Source organism: Gracilinanus agilis, chromosome 4, assembly GCF_016433145.1.
Source record: "Gracilinanus agilis isolate LMUSP501 chromosome 4, AgileGrace, whole genome shotgun sequence".
Classification (NCBI taxonomy): domain Eukaryota; kingdom Metazoa; phylum Chordata; class Mammalia; order Didelphimorphia; family Didelphidae; genus Gracilinanus; species Gracilinanus agilis.
Genome location: NC_058133.1, coordinates 363,428,156 through 363,443,573, shown reverse-complemented (window position 1 = coordinate 363,443,573; position 15,418 = coordinate 363,428,156). Strand labels below are relative to the sequence as shown.

Below are 15,418 nucleotides of genomic sequence, written 5' to 3'. Positions count from 1 at the left end.
AGTATATGACACTCAATGAAGAATCATTAGTGGTTTAACGTCAACTTGGAATGAATTATTCAGAAAAATGCCTTGGGCATTAGCCCTGTGCTATTTAACTTGATATTTATTTTATGGGTTTTTTTTTTAAGTAAATGACCAGAATACAGATATAGAACCCATGCTTATAAAATTTTCAGATGACTCGAAGATGGAAGCAGGAGCTAGCCTGATGAATAACAGTATTTGTTTTTTTTTAAAAAAAGCCAGACAAGTATGAACATTGGCCTGAATCTAATCAGGAAATTTCATCCAGATTTTGCTGGGTTTAAATACCAAAAATACGACTGTAATTTATCTTAGAGGCAATAGGAAGCCACCAAAGCTTCTTGAGAAAGGAAGTATTACATGAGGATCAGAATCAATATGGCAGCTGTATAAAAAGTGCATTGAAGAGAGAGGAGAGGCTAGATGCAGGGAGATAGGCCAGTTACCCATAGTCACTGAAGATAGGGAAAAGTTAGTCCTCACTAAAATCCATGGCACTGTCAAATGGTTCAATATCAGGAAAAAATAAAGATATGATTTTTTTATCAATGAAAAGGACATTAAAGAAAATGCATTATTTAATCTGCTTTGCCACTTAATTCTAAGGACCATAGGAGCTTTCAACTAGTCAGTCAATAAACATGCATTAAGCACTTACTATGTGTCAGGCATTATGCTAACCCCTGCTTATACAAAGAAATGCAAAGGACAGTTACTATTCTCAAGGAGGTCATAGTCTAATTGAATAGAGAACAAACACACAACAATGTACAAACAAGGTATATACAGGAAAAATTGGAGATAATCAGCAAAGCGAAGGCACTAGAATTGAGGGGATTGGGTAAGGCTTCCTATAGAATGTGAGATTTTTAGCTGGAACTTGAAGTCAGAGAAAACAGGTGGCAGAGATGAGGAAGGAAAGATTTCCAAGCTTGAATGATAGCCAGTGAAAATAATTATAATCCAGAAATTAAGTGTCTTACTGAGGAACAGTAAGATGGCTAGAATGATTAGACTGTAGAGGACATCATGGAGTTAGTTGTTGTCTTTCATATTTGAAGGAGACCAAATTGACATCAGGAGATTTCTTTTGGCTCATACATAAATTGGATTTAAGTGAGGCAGAGATGCATAATCATTCTCTCTTCCATAGTCAGGAGGGTCAAATGGAAAGACAAAAGTCAGGATGACTGGCGATGGTCCAGATGCAATGGATTATCTTGACCTCTTCAATGTCTGACCAAGTTCTAAGCACTCCACAACACCTGCTTCTGCCATCTTCATGACCACTGAAACAAATTGTCTTCATCCACCCTTTCCTGGGGGAAATCTTCACATGCTTGGGGTAAACTTCCCCTTACCTCACCAACAGGTTTGAAATTTGTCACTTACTCTCAACTTGATTTAGTCTGTACAGGTGTGACTCCTTCACATACTATAGTTTCTTAGAGCTACAAGTGAGAGTTGGGTGGCAGGTGAACACCAAAAGTGAATGGACAGCCCTGAAAAAGGGCTCAATGAGCACTCATGCTGGAGGTACCAGTCTTCCCTGTATACCCCCAAAGGTCCTTGGGTAGAGTATAAGGCATAAGAAGGCTGGAAATGAGTAAGGGGAAGAGTATGAATGGCAGTGAATGCCAAAGAATTTTAATTTCTTTAATTTCATTCATATATGTATATTAACATATATATATATAATATTTCTAGCTCACTATTGAAATCCCCTGTCTGTGCTGTCCCCTTGATTAAACTGTGAGCTCCTTGAGAGTCCAGGTTAACCTGTTTTCCTTTTTTCTATATCCCCAGAGTTTAGCATAATGCTTTTTTATATAATAAGTACTTTATAAATTAGGAGTTTATTACAATAGTGCAGATAAGAAGGAATAAGGGTCTCTAGGCTATGAGATCTGCTAGAACCTTAAGGATTTATTCCCATAGTCAATACAAATAATGGAAAATTTCCCCAAATCATCCCCTGACCAAATTCTTGTAGATAACTTTATGCATTCTGTGAATAGTCCCATTTTAACACCCAAGTTATAAGGCTATATCAGGAATCTTAACAGCTTGACCACATCTCTGAAGTAGCTCCAAACTTACCATATCTGGAAACAATGGGCTAGAGATCTTACAACAATCGGATTTCTCCTGAGAGATATTTTTAATGCTTCCTGTTGCCTGTCTAGTGATATTTTAGGCCCCTTCCCAGGAATTTAGGAACTTCCACTTCCTGTCACAAACATCACCTGGGAAATCACAACAAAGGAACTTCAGAAAGGGGGTGGGAGAAGGAACATCTAGACAACTGAATGTTTTTAAACCTTAAAAAAAGGTTTATATATAAAAGGCCAATTTTCATTTTTCTGCATCAGTTATCCCAGATCATTTTTCAAAAAATAATTTTTTAGCATATAGCAAATCACAACTCTTCCTTCTGTCAACATGTTGACAAATCCCCTGCCTACCAATGGTGAATTGACCTGCTCAAGAGAAATATTGTACATTACAACTTATTGATTCCATCAGTCTAAAATGTTCCCAAAACAGGATCTCCAAAAACTACAGACTAGCAACTTAGATTATCTGCAACCTGACAGGGAATGAAAAGGGACAATGTGGAAGGAAAGAATAAAATACTCAACAACTACATTTTTACCTTGGATTTTAATTCCAATAAGTTGTAAGGACTGTCAATAAATACTTCAAAATCTTGAAAACAAGATCCAGTTTGGTTTGCAGCCTATTTTGTTATCTTGAATGAGAGAAGGTCCCAAGGAATCTTAGACTGTAGATATATTGGTAAAACTTACCACAGCCTTCTCAGTGGGAGTCTGAAAAACTCACTTTCTAAAAACTGATTGAATCAATAACCCAAGATGTGGGGATTGGCATCTACTTTCACCTGATTATACTTTGGCTAACTGGAAGAATTATATAATCTTATAGCTAGAAAGGCATAAGTGGTTATCTCATCCAATATATTCCCACAAAAAAAGAATCCCCAGAAGAATGTAGAGACAAGTAATAGATTAAAGGTGCTAAACACAACCCGAACTAGATTAATATGTAATTGGAAAATATTTAGCAAAATAAATATTACAATAGAATGCAGATAATGTTTCATTTTAAAACTATTTGAGTTTGGAACCAAAGTGGTCATCCAACCAGGTAGAGCATCCAGCTTGAAATCAGGAAGACCTGAGATCAAATTTAAACTCAGACACTTACTAGCTGTATGACCCAGCAAATAACCTTGTTTGCCTCAGTTTTCTTATCTATGAAATGAGCTGGAAAAGAAAATGGCAAACTACTCCAGTATTTGTCAGGAAAGCCCCAAATAGGGTCATAAGAAGTCAGACAAGACAAAAGACCTGAACAACCATTGATCTCCCTTTTAGAGAGAAGAAACTCATTACTTTTTGAAGCCTCCCATGCCACAGTTGGAGAGCTCTAATTGCTAGGAAATTTTTCCTTATTTAATCAGCTGGTAACCACCATCCTGTTCCTATTTAATAGATTGGATAGTAAGTTACACAGTTCTACACTCATCTAAGGAGTTTGCACATGTCCTACAAAGCAGAAGTATTAAGCCATGAACATGTCATGATTTTTAGGGAATCAGCAACCTCAAGTCAAAAAGTATTATTTATTATAATTTATTAACACGTATTTATTAAGGACCTAATATGTTCAGGCACTATGCTAAGCACTGGCCTTTGAAAGAAGAAGAAAAAGAAACAACAGTTCCTTCTCTCAAGGAGCTCACAGTTGAATAGGGGAGAAAATATATGAACAACTCTATTCAAACAAGAGACATACAGGATGAACTGGGGTGGAGGAATCTCAGAAGGAAGGCATTAGCATTAAATAGCACCAGGAAAGACTTCTTATGACAGGTGAGACATCAGCTGAGTCTTGAAGAAAACTAGGGTTGATAAGAGACAAAAAGGGAAGGAATTCTAGGCATAGGAGACAGCACCTGAAAATGCTCAGAAATGGGAAATGAAGTATTCTGAGGGTGACGCCAAGGTCACTGGGTAACAGATTATTTGATTCTGCCTCTCTGTAAATGGTATCCTGGACTTCTTGTGAAGGAGTATGGGATGTGCCTAATTAGGACCTAGCTCTGATCTCCCACCCTCTTGTCAACCCTCCACCTCCTTTCTCACTTAATGACTTTTCAATGAATCCTTGTTATTTGACTTTGGCATAATAGAACCTCCTCTCCACAGAAGCAGATATTGATGCTATATCTAGTTTTTTTTATTCTTAGCATGTAATTGAAAAGCAAATTAATCATGCATAATAATGATCATAGAAGCAGATGCTGATACTATATAGAGTTGTCATTATTCTGAGCACATAATTGATAAGTAAATTAATAGTACATTATAATTATCATAGAAGCAGATGTAAATACTACTATATACAGTTGTCTTTTTCTGAGCATTGCAAATTATGCAATTTAATTCTATATAATGATCCTAGAAGCAGATATTGACACTATATATAGTTGTCATTATTGTGACTATATAATTGATAAGTAAATTAATAGTGCATCATGCTTATAGTTGTCTTTATTCTGAACATCTAATTGATTAGCAATAATGCAAAATAAAACAAAGAATTTATGAAGATGCTACAAATTCATTACACTGGTAAACCCCATCCATTTGTTGTTTAGTCATTTTCAGTAATATCTGACTCTTCATGACTCATTTTAGAGTTCTTGACAAAGATACCAAAGTGCTACTTCCTTCTCCAGCTCATTTTACAGATGAGAGAACTGAGGAAAATAGGGTTAAGTGATTCACTGAGGGTCATGCAGCTACTAAGCATAAACTAAACTCCATATGTTCCCCATATAATAGAGAAGCTACTTTGACCCAAGAGTTCTGAGAAATTCAATTTGAACTAATTGTTTCCTAAAGCTGAGCCCTAAAAAAGTCCTAAAGCTGTGAGCAGGCAAAGGAATGTCCACTTCATCTCAACTCATACATCTAACAGGCCAGCCTTAAGATCAAAACATAGAAATTCTGGAGGAACATTGGCCCTGGAATTCATAGCACCAGGAATAGACTTAGAGTCCAGGTGAGATTTAGGAGAAAACTAAAACTTCCCCTAACAAGTAATATGTTCAACCTTGGCTGACTTTTCCTAGCAGGGACCTCTGGCTTCATCTTGCTATAGATAACCGCCATATCACACAAAAGATTAGTAAACTCAATGGTTAGACAAAGTAGGGAGAAGCTTGTCTCTGCTTTTCCACTCTGATGGCACTCTCTGACACTGAGCATCACATACTTCTCAGTTATCAAGAGCATCACTTCTCTGATTTCCTCAGCCCTGGCATTCCTAATCTTCTTGTGTCATGGACTTCTTTGGAAATCTGGTAAAACCGATGGACTCCTACATATTGTTGCCTATATTCATAAACTGAAGGGATGCTAAATTTCCATTTAGAGGCTAGTGAAAATAAAGATGTAATTTTGTTTCCTATCCAAGTTTGTAAATCCCCTGAAATCTATCCATAGACCCCTTGGACATCAATGGACCCCAAGGAAGAACCCTTGCCCTAACCCAAAACATTTAATATTCTATGAAGCATGTAAACGGATAGCTACAGAATAAGAGACCTGACACCTGTGTCAAGCCTGAATTTGTTTCTTTGCAATTTCCTTCGATGGCTGTTAATTCTTCCATAATTCACTCTGCACTGTTATAAGTGTCTAAAGAAAAGCTCACGGAGCCTTAGAATATGAGGGATGGAAGAGATCTCAGAAATTATCTACTCCAACGACCTAATTTTATAGATTATAAAAGCTAAAGCTGGGAAGGTGTAGAGGTCATCACATCCATCTCTTCTTAAATTATAGATGAGAAAACTGAGCACTGAAAAGGTTGCCTGAGTAAACTCAGGATCAAGTAATAAGCCAGTGGAAGAGCCAAAATTAGAAACTTAAATTTTCTAATTCTTAAACTAAAGATTTTTTCTTGTTGTGGAAAGTGGAAGAAGCAGCAAGAGTAAGGAGAGAACACACATTTATTAAGGGTCTGCTATGAATTAGGCACAGTGTTAAGCACTTTACAAATATTATCTCATTTTATTTCTGTTACATATTCCTTCCCCTGCAGCATTGAAGCACTCAAATACAAACACATATATTTATATATACTCATCTATATATGTGTATATATATGCATGTGTATGTATGTGTATGTATGTGTGTACATATATGCATATATATACATGTGTATTTAGACATCCACAAAGCCTAGACATTTCTGGTGATTTCTGTATTGCAACATGGAGCATAGATATATTATGCAAATATTTCATTCATCTCCCTTCGTGTTCTATACTCTCCATCTGTTTTATAACCCTAAATAATTTAATAATGAAACTCTTAAATGGCTTTTCAAGCATGTTGGCATGATTGCTTCATGCCTTTAAATAAACATAGGTTCTCTTACAGCCCCTCTCCTCTATTCTTCACACTTTTTAGTGTCATCATCCTTTTTCTACTTCATCCTTTCTGTCAGAGAATAAATATCCTACCCCTCACTAAGGCTAATCTCTCTTTCTGTACTCTCAATCACATTTCCTTCTACTTTCTCCAAGATACTACTCCAGGAGTCAGTTTCTCCTTCCATGCATCTTGATATCTTCCTTGATGCTGTTTCCTTCTCTTGTGTGTTATGTATATAAGCAGCTTCATGTTTCTCCAATTCTGGAAAACAAACAACAACAACAAAAACTTTCCTATTCCCACTAACCCAACAGGTCACTGGCTAAATAATAAGACAACAGTCCTTTGGTTTTAAAGCAATTGGGTTTGTTATTTAAATGCTCAGACTCTATGTATTGAATGTCCTATACATTCTATTGTGAAAAGAACACTGGACTTGGGAATCAAGGAAGCTGGGTTCAAATCCAAACTGTAACTCTTACAGTGTGACCTTGGGGAAGTTCTTCATATTTCTGAGCCTCTTTTTCTTCAACTGTAAAATAGAAGTTTGGCAATTCTTGCCCTGCCCAGACCATAGAGTCATTCTGAAGAAATCTTTGTAAGAAAACTGATTTAGTCTGGGACCAGGCCACCATATTGCTTCCCACAATCTCCTGGCCATGGCCTCATTCTTCAACCATTTCTATTCTACAACTTTGGCTTTCTCTCCCCTCTTCTCCAATAACTGGGAACCAAGTCATCATGACACTTCCTACAGTCTCCCCGCAATCCCCTTTGCTACTTACTCCCTCCTTTCTAGTATCCTTTATCTAGTATGTCTTCTCCCATTAGATTATAAGCTTTATGATATAAGGACTATTTTATCTCTTAGGTATATCCCCAAAACTTAGCACAATGTTTAAAATAATAACCACTTTACAAATTATTTCTCTGTCTATCTAAAATATTATGCATAACTATCATCTTTACGGTCTATATTATGATATAATTATCAATCTTCAGGGCACCCCTATGAAATCATTTCTACTGGATAGAACAACTATGGAGATAAGGACAAAAGGTTTATAACAAATGACATTCTATTTTTTTTTCTTTTTCTATGACCAAGTCTCCCTATCTTTCTTAGACAAAAAGTACAACAAACATTCATTGGCCTCATTCCAATATGATTTTTACTAAAACTTTAACCAGCTCCACTTTTACAATCCAAGCTAATTTATTCCCACACAAACACAACTTAGGTTGCTTGGTGGTTCTCCATTCCTGAGGGCTCACCATATTGGTGCCCCACTTAGCAAGGAAATCCAAATTGCTTTACAGGTAAAAAAAATCAACTCCCAAATTCAAGGGATCAATCACCCTCAGCCTCTCCATCAGCATCCACATCCAGAAGAAATTACATTCTCAAAACCATCAACAACTAGACCAAAGTCTCCAATCTGAGACTTACACTGTGTTGTGACATTTTCAGTCTGAGGCTTTATGACCAAAGTTTCTTATGTCCTTACTTCCATTTATAGCATTCTCATACTTCCCCTCTAATGGATGCCATACCTTGGGACCTCATGTGATCCACAGATGCAACTAAGAAAGAAAGAGTACCTGGTCCTGAAAGAGAATTTGACCCTTATTGGAATCTTCAAAACATTTGGACAGCTTTTTTTCTTCCTCAGGAAAACAAAAACATCTAGTTGCGTCTTTTATTTTTACTGGTATTTTTCAACAAATCTCCACATCCTCCACCCCAAATAGTATCAGCTTAAAAAACATCCTGGGAAGAATAAGGACAGACATCAAGGAGGGCAGTGGAGACTTTTAGGTAATACAAGTGTTGATTCTAAAACAGGAAGCACAGAATGACCTCAGATGAAGCCAGCATGGTGTCTGGTTTTCAGAAAGATGTTAGTGTGTATTATTTGCTTCCCTACTCCTCACAGAGAGTTATATTTTTGATGAGATGATTAATTCACCTGAATATAGATAAAAAAGACTGGGGCTTACTTTCTGGCTTAAAACTAAAACTATGACGACTTTAGCCTATAAAATAGTAAAATGTTGTTTTTCCAGCTAGTTCCTTATTTGGACTTAGGATACATTAAAGTAAGCAGTGACAAAATGCGATCCATTATCACTGTTATTTTGTAAAAACATCTTCTTGTCTATATTTTTTCTTCTGTCATTTTGAAAGACAACTAACGTTGGACACTAGAAATAAGGACACATTAGCCCTTCACTTTCCATGTGATTAGTGTTCATTTTTATTTTGGTTCAAAAATTTTAAATAGCCCCCCCTTTTGAGGGGGTTATGTTTATATATGTATATATATGTAAGGAATATTTTTTGTTTAGGTGTATTTTCTAGGAATATATATATTTTTAATATATTATATAATAAATAATAAATATATATATTTCCTCTTTTAGGAAAATATAAAAAAGCATAGATTTCCTTTGAGTTATTTTGAATCTTCCCAAGGGCTTCAGCAGAAAAAATTATGAGATATAGTCTAAGTTTTTTTTATTAGAGTGATTTCCTGATCTATTTGGATTGTTTCCTATAATCTTCTGTGACTGCAATTTTGAAGTAGAGTATTAAAAAACTGATAGCAGATTCATGCCTTTGAGTAAGCTTTAAGGTACCTTTAGCTAAACAAGAAACTAAATAGTTATGCAAAGAAAAGAATTTTCCCAGTTCAATATTTTTGTTGTTAATAATACATTAACATGTATTAACAATAATAATAGTTGTTGTTCAGCCACACCCAATTCTTTGTGTTTTCTTCGCATCATCAAAACATCAGTTTTTCTTTGCAAGGATAGTGGAGTGGTTTGCTATTTCCTTCTCCAGTGGAACCAGTGGATCTTTTTATCAGGCAGTCAGAGGTGAAGTGACTTATCCAGGGACACATAGTCAGGAAGTGTCTGAGGTTGGATTTGAACTCAGGTCTTCCTGACTCCAAACCCAGCACTTTATTCACTGAGTCACCTGAGTCACCTAGCTGCCTCCTAATAATTATAATATATAGTGTTTTTTTAAGTTTACAAAGCAAATGCAAGTATTACTTTTTATATTGCTTATAACAAAACTGGGAAGTAAATATTATTATTATCTCCATTTTATAGATAAGGAAACAGAAACAGATAGTGATAAGCCCAGGGTCCCCTAGTTAATAAATACCCAAAGTGGGATTTGAATTCAGGTCTTTCTGATTCCAGATCCAGCACTCTATCCACTATATTCGCTTGACTGCCCTTATATATTTTTTAATTTGATTACCTTGTACTTATCACTGCCACCTTCTACAAGAAGCTTTCCTTGAACCTCCTAGTTCCTATGTGTCTCTCCTACCACAACAAAAAATGTACCATGTGCTCATTTTGTACATCCTTAAATAAGTTCATTTATCTTCCTCATTGGAATATAAGCTCCTTAAGGGCAGGTACTGTTTCATTTCTGACTCTGTATTCCCAGAGACCAGCAATGTCTATAGAGCACAGAGTAGATGGCTAATAGATGCTTGTTAAATATAAATTGAATTGTTTTATAATATTATATAATTGAAATTATAAATGTAATTATAGGTAAAAAATTAATTGTATAGATAGTTCTTCTTTCCATTTCATTCAGCATCAGTTCATAAAATCCTCCTAGATTTTCCTAAAACTATCCCTTTAACATTTCTAACAGTGGAATAATAGTCTATTACATTCATAGACCATAATTTTCTCATTCATTCCTAAGTTGATTAGCTAGTAATTTATTCATTCAATAATCATTTACTAGATGCTTCCTTTGTGCCTGACACTGTTAAAGACTCCAAGGAAATAGAGACCAAAATAAAATGAAATATTCTCTGCACTCAAAAGACATATTCTATGAAGAAAAACAGAAGCTACACAGATAAATCAATACCAAACATAATCATAATAGCTAGAACTTATGTAGAGCCCATTATGTGCCAAAGACTTTACAAATATCTCATTTGATTCTCCCAACAACCCTGTGAAGTAAGTGCTATTATCGCCCCCATTTTACAGTTGAGAAAACTGAAACAGAAGTTAAGTAATTTTCTCAGATTCACTGAGCTCTCAGTATCTTGAGCCCAAATTTCAATTTAGTTCTTCCAGACTCCAGGCTCAGTTCTCTATCTATGCCCTGCATCCCCTCTCTGCTTAGGTACAAAGCCTTTTACATACCATTCTCATTGGTTCCTCACAATAACTTCAGGCAGTTGGAACTATATGTATTATTATTCCCATTTTACAGATAAATAAAGTGAAGTTCAGAAAGAATAAATGCCCTGTCCATGGTCACAGAGCTAGTAGTATTGGTGACGAGATTTGAACTTAGCTCTTCCTGATTTCAGTCAAGTTCAGAACTTTTATCTTTTGTATATTTTATTGATGACAAGTACAAAAAAACCCCAAATCACATTGTCCAGGTGCATATATGTCTTATCCTGTGCCTTTAGTCTACTACCTCTCTTCTAAAAGACAAGAGACATTTTTGCCATCAGTCTTCTGAAGTCATGAATGGTCTCTTTAATTCCTACGTCCATTAAACCAGGCTGCCATCATAAGAGAACTTTAGAGCAACAAAATCACTATAATTGTTGATCCAGATTCCTGCACTGCTTTAGCTAAAGTCTGGGAGTAAGTTAAAATATCTTCTTAAAGTTCTCTATTCTCTCAGGCCACTAGAGTATTCTGTAAAGCGATGAAACTATAATCTTCCTGATGGAAACTCCATATTCTAAACTAGTAACCAGCTTTTCAGAAGTGCCAAACTTATCCTCAGAGGATACTTTGTGCCCTAGGATAATAAGCATGACTTTTCTCTGACTTGTTAACCCATCTTTACAAGGGAAAAATAATGATTTGGGTGGATAGAGTACCAGGTTTGGATTCAGTAAGACTCATCTTCCTGAGTTCAAATCTTACCTCAGGTACTTACTAGCTGTGTGACTCTGTAAAAGCTATTTAATCCTGTTTGCCTCAGTTTCCCCATCTGCAAAATTAGCTGTAAAAGGAAATGGCAAATAACTCCAATATCTTTGCCAAGAAAACTCCGGATGGGATCACAAAGAGTCAGACAACTGAAAATGACCGAATAACAGAAAAGAGGAATACATTTCATTTAATTTCTTCCTATAAAGTTGTGCTTTGATGCCTTATCATGGCACAGAGGTGACCCTAGGTCAGTGGTTCCCAAACTTTTTGGCCTGCTGCCCCCTTTCCAGAAAAAATATTACTTAGCCCCCTGGAAATTAATTTTTTTTTAATTTTAATAGCAATTAATAGGAAAGATAAATACACCTGTGGCCATCACCGCTACCCAGGATCATTGCAGCACCCACCAGGGGGCGCTGGCGCCCACTTTAGGAATCACTGCCCTAGGTGCTTAGGGACCTCAGAAGGATTGTAGGTATGCCAGCCAAAGACCAAGGAACAACAGAAAACATTTATTTATCTTGTTCCCACTACATGCAGCGAGTTAGGAGGAGGTGCAAAATGTGGCTAAAACACAAATCTGCCCTCAACCAGCCAACAATCAAATAGATAAATTTGGAAAATTTGGTCACCAGGTGAGAAATGATTTAGGCTGCTGCACCAATTCTTTAAACTTTTTCCTAAGATGTGGAGGAACTATAAATCATCATGGATAGAGGAATTACCTAGACAAATGAAATCCCTAATTCCTAAAGGATTAAAATATCAAAACATCTCTTAATCGAGAGATCTGATGTTATTTTTCTCTTATAATAATTGTTAATAAATTCATCCTTCTCAGGTTAGTAGACAGAAAGAGAGTGGAAAAGGAATAACTAGTTCTTTATAATAACATGTTTTCAAAAAATAAAGCAGTATTATTTGTAATTGTCAAGAAGAGAAAACATTTGGAAAAAGACTAAAGAAATTATGGTACATCAATGTAATGGGACACCAACAAACCACTAAACTGATAAAGATGAAGAATATGAAGAAGTTTCAGGAAACTAATACAAAGTGAAGGAATAGAAAACCAATGTTTATAGAACAACTTTTAGGACTTAAAAGCAGGGCTGGGGGAGGGAGTCTGCAGAACAAAGGATAAGAATAAAGCAAGGAAAGAAATGAAAATAGAAGTGTTTGTGAGCTATTTTGGACATCATATGTATTTGTTTGTTTTTCAAAGCAAGAATTTAATGACTAGTGTAGTGAGAGGATTTGCAATAGACTCTTCTCCTCATAAGCTTATCCCATAGGATCCCATAAATCAAAGGGATCATGCAAGTGGGAGCTACTCCCATGGAAAGGCAAATACACATGGAAAGACAACACACACACACTTCCCTTGCTGAAGTACCCTGATGTTTTATTCTTTATCAGTTTTCTGCTTTATTGTGAACCTCACCATCATCCACAAAAACAAGCATTTCAGCATGCAAAGTATAAAAAGAGAGCTTGTTATGAAGCCATGAAATTCTTTTAAAGGTTTTAAGTTTATTCTCAATACAACACAATTGTAACAAATTTTTCCAATATGGGTCCACTTCTTTTTTTAAATCTTTTTATGATACTTTTCTTTCTTTTTTTTTTCATCTCTAGCCCTACCTACCAACTTTCCTATTCCTCCCAAACAGATGCCATTCTTTCTTGTAACAAATTAGAATAGGCAAATGCAACAAGTCAACCCATTGGCCATATGTGGAAATAAGCATTCTATTTCTCATGTTATGTGGTAAAATTCATTTTTAATTTAAATTTATTTATTACATTAATATACTCAGTTAACAACCCCCTCTCTACCCCTCCCCCCATTTGAGAAGGCATCATTTGACAAAGAGACATATAAAAAACAGTCTTACTTATTTCCATTTATCCATTTTGTCTCTAGAGATGGACATACTCAAGGCATTTTTCAAATATTATTTTTGTTTCTGTATATGATATTCTTTTGGTTCTGCTCATTTCACCCTTTATAATTTTACATACAACTTTCCATGTAAAAAATTGGTTTTCAGATTTAGTTTGTTATTGTTGATAAGTTGTGTCTGAAGGCACCATAGCTATCTATGGTCCCTGGCAAAAATACTGGAGTGCTTGGCCAATTTTTTTTCTCCTGTGGATCTTTTTTGTCAGGCATTAAAAAGGTAGGAAGTGACTGAGGCCAGATTTTGACTCAGATCTTCTTGACTCCATGGATTCTATCCACTGAGCTACTTAGCTATCTCTTGGGCATACGGAGGTTAAGTGACTTGCTTAAGGTTGCACAGCTAGGAAGGTTCTGAGACTATATTTGGACTCAGGTCTAGCCTGATACCATAACTAGTATTTTATAACCACTGAACCTCAGCTGCCTCTAAATTTCAAATTTATACCTTATGACTATTATTTAAAGTTAAGTACAAATTGAATTTTTTTTAACCTATTAAAGATTCATTTTAAAAGAAGCAAGTTGGGGGCAGCTGGGTGGCTCAGTGGGTTGAGAGTCAGGTCCGGAGACAGGAGGTCCTGGATTCACAACTGGCCTCAGATACTTCCTAGTTGTGTGACCCTGGGCAAGTCACTTGAGCCCCATCGCCTAAGCCCTTACCACTTTTCTGCCTTAGAACTAATATACAGAATGGATCTAAGACAGAAGGTAAAGGTGTTTGTTGTTTTGTTTTTTTTTAGCAAGCAAGTTAACAATGGATAAAAGGATGTAACCCTTGCTTTGAGCCATACAAACATGATAAATTATCCAAATTTCATTTTATCAGCACCTCCTAGGAAGGAGGAAGCACAAAAAAATCTTCAAACTTAGGAAGCAGACAGAGGCTATGTTACTAAGTAACCACTATGCCTAATTTTCTAACTGTGGTCATGGGCACATTCCCAGGTCCTTTGCCATGTCTGGGAAATAAATGAACACAATAACCTGACATAAACAATGGACAGACTTCACCAAGGGACTAAAATCAGGGAATATCTCTCTGTGGGAGAAAGAGAGAGTGCCTTTTAAGCTAAACTCTTTGTCTTTCCCACTGTATATGGAAAAACTGAATGTGCACTTTTATGGTGAATGCCTAGCTGAGAAATGTTTATATTGGAACAAACCCCATCTCTAAATCTGGGCTTGTTGCTGAATGGTATTCTGTTTTCTTGGCTCCAGAAAGGGGTCTGGAAACAACTGTAACTGAAGATTTTTATTAACTGTATTTTAAATCAGTACATTTTTTTCTTCAAGTGATAGATAACAGAATTGCTTTAAATCAAACATTGTCAGATGTCACTATCTGTTTTCAAATCTATGCATCATTTTGTTATTGTTACCATGACAAACCTCATTATGCAGATCTTACAAATAAAACTTATAGTCAACAAGACTTGCTATGTAGGGACAACTAAGTAGCACAGTTGATAGAATACCAGGTCTGGAGTCAGAGAAACCTGGGTTATAAATCAAATACATCCCATCTGTCTAACTCTTGCCCTTCTCTCAGATTTGATAATAGGATAAAAGATAAGGGTTTTTAATATTTAAAAAAAAACTTGTTGTGTAAACAAAAGGCTCCTAGATCTAGAATGAAAGGGACCTCAGAGATTCTTTAATTCATCCCCTTTATTTACAGAAATCTTCCTTCAACTCCATCCCCACTCCATCATTGTGGGGAGAGGGGCTATATTATAAAAGGATGACTCCTTGGAAACCAGAAAATATTTCTCAGTAAAATTTAAATGATTCAACTTGATGATACCAGCAGACAAATGTGGTTAGAAACTTTAACTCCAGAATTCTGGGTGAAGAAAAATGTTGATGCTTTTATACAGTTCATCAGTTTGAAATTACACAGGAATGAGGATTTAAATTGGATAGGATTATATAGGGCCTCTGACTAAATACATTTTTAATATGATGACTGGAGAGAGAAATGTCTAAGAAATGCACACAGCTATAA

General features: G+C 35.8%; 1 protein-coding gene across 2 annotated transcripts in view; it reads left to right on the top strand.

Annotated features, from left to right (window-relative positions):
- Positions 1-15,418, top strand: part of LAMA4 (laminin subunit alpha 4) — a 211,411-nt gene that overhangs the window by 17,587 nt on the left and 178,406 nt on the right. The gene's annotated exons all lie outside the window — the stretch shown is intronic.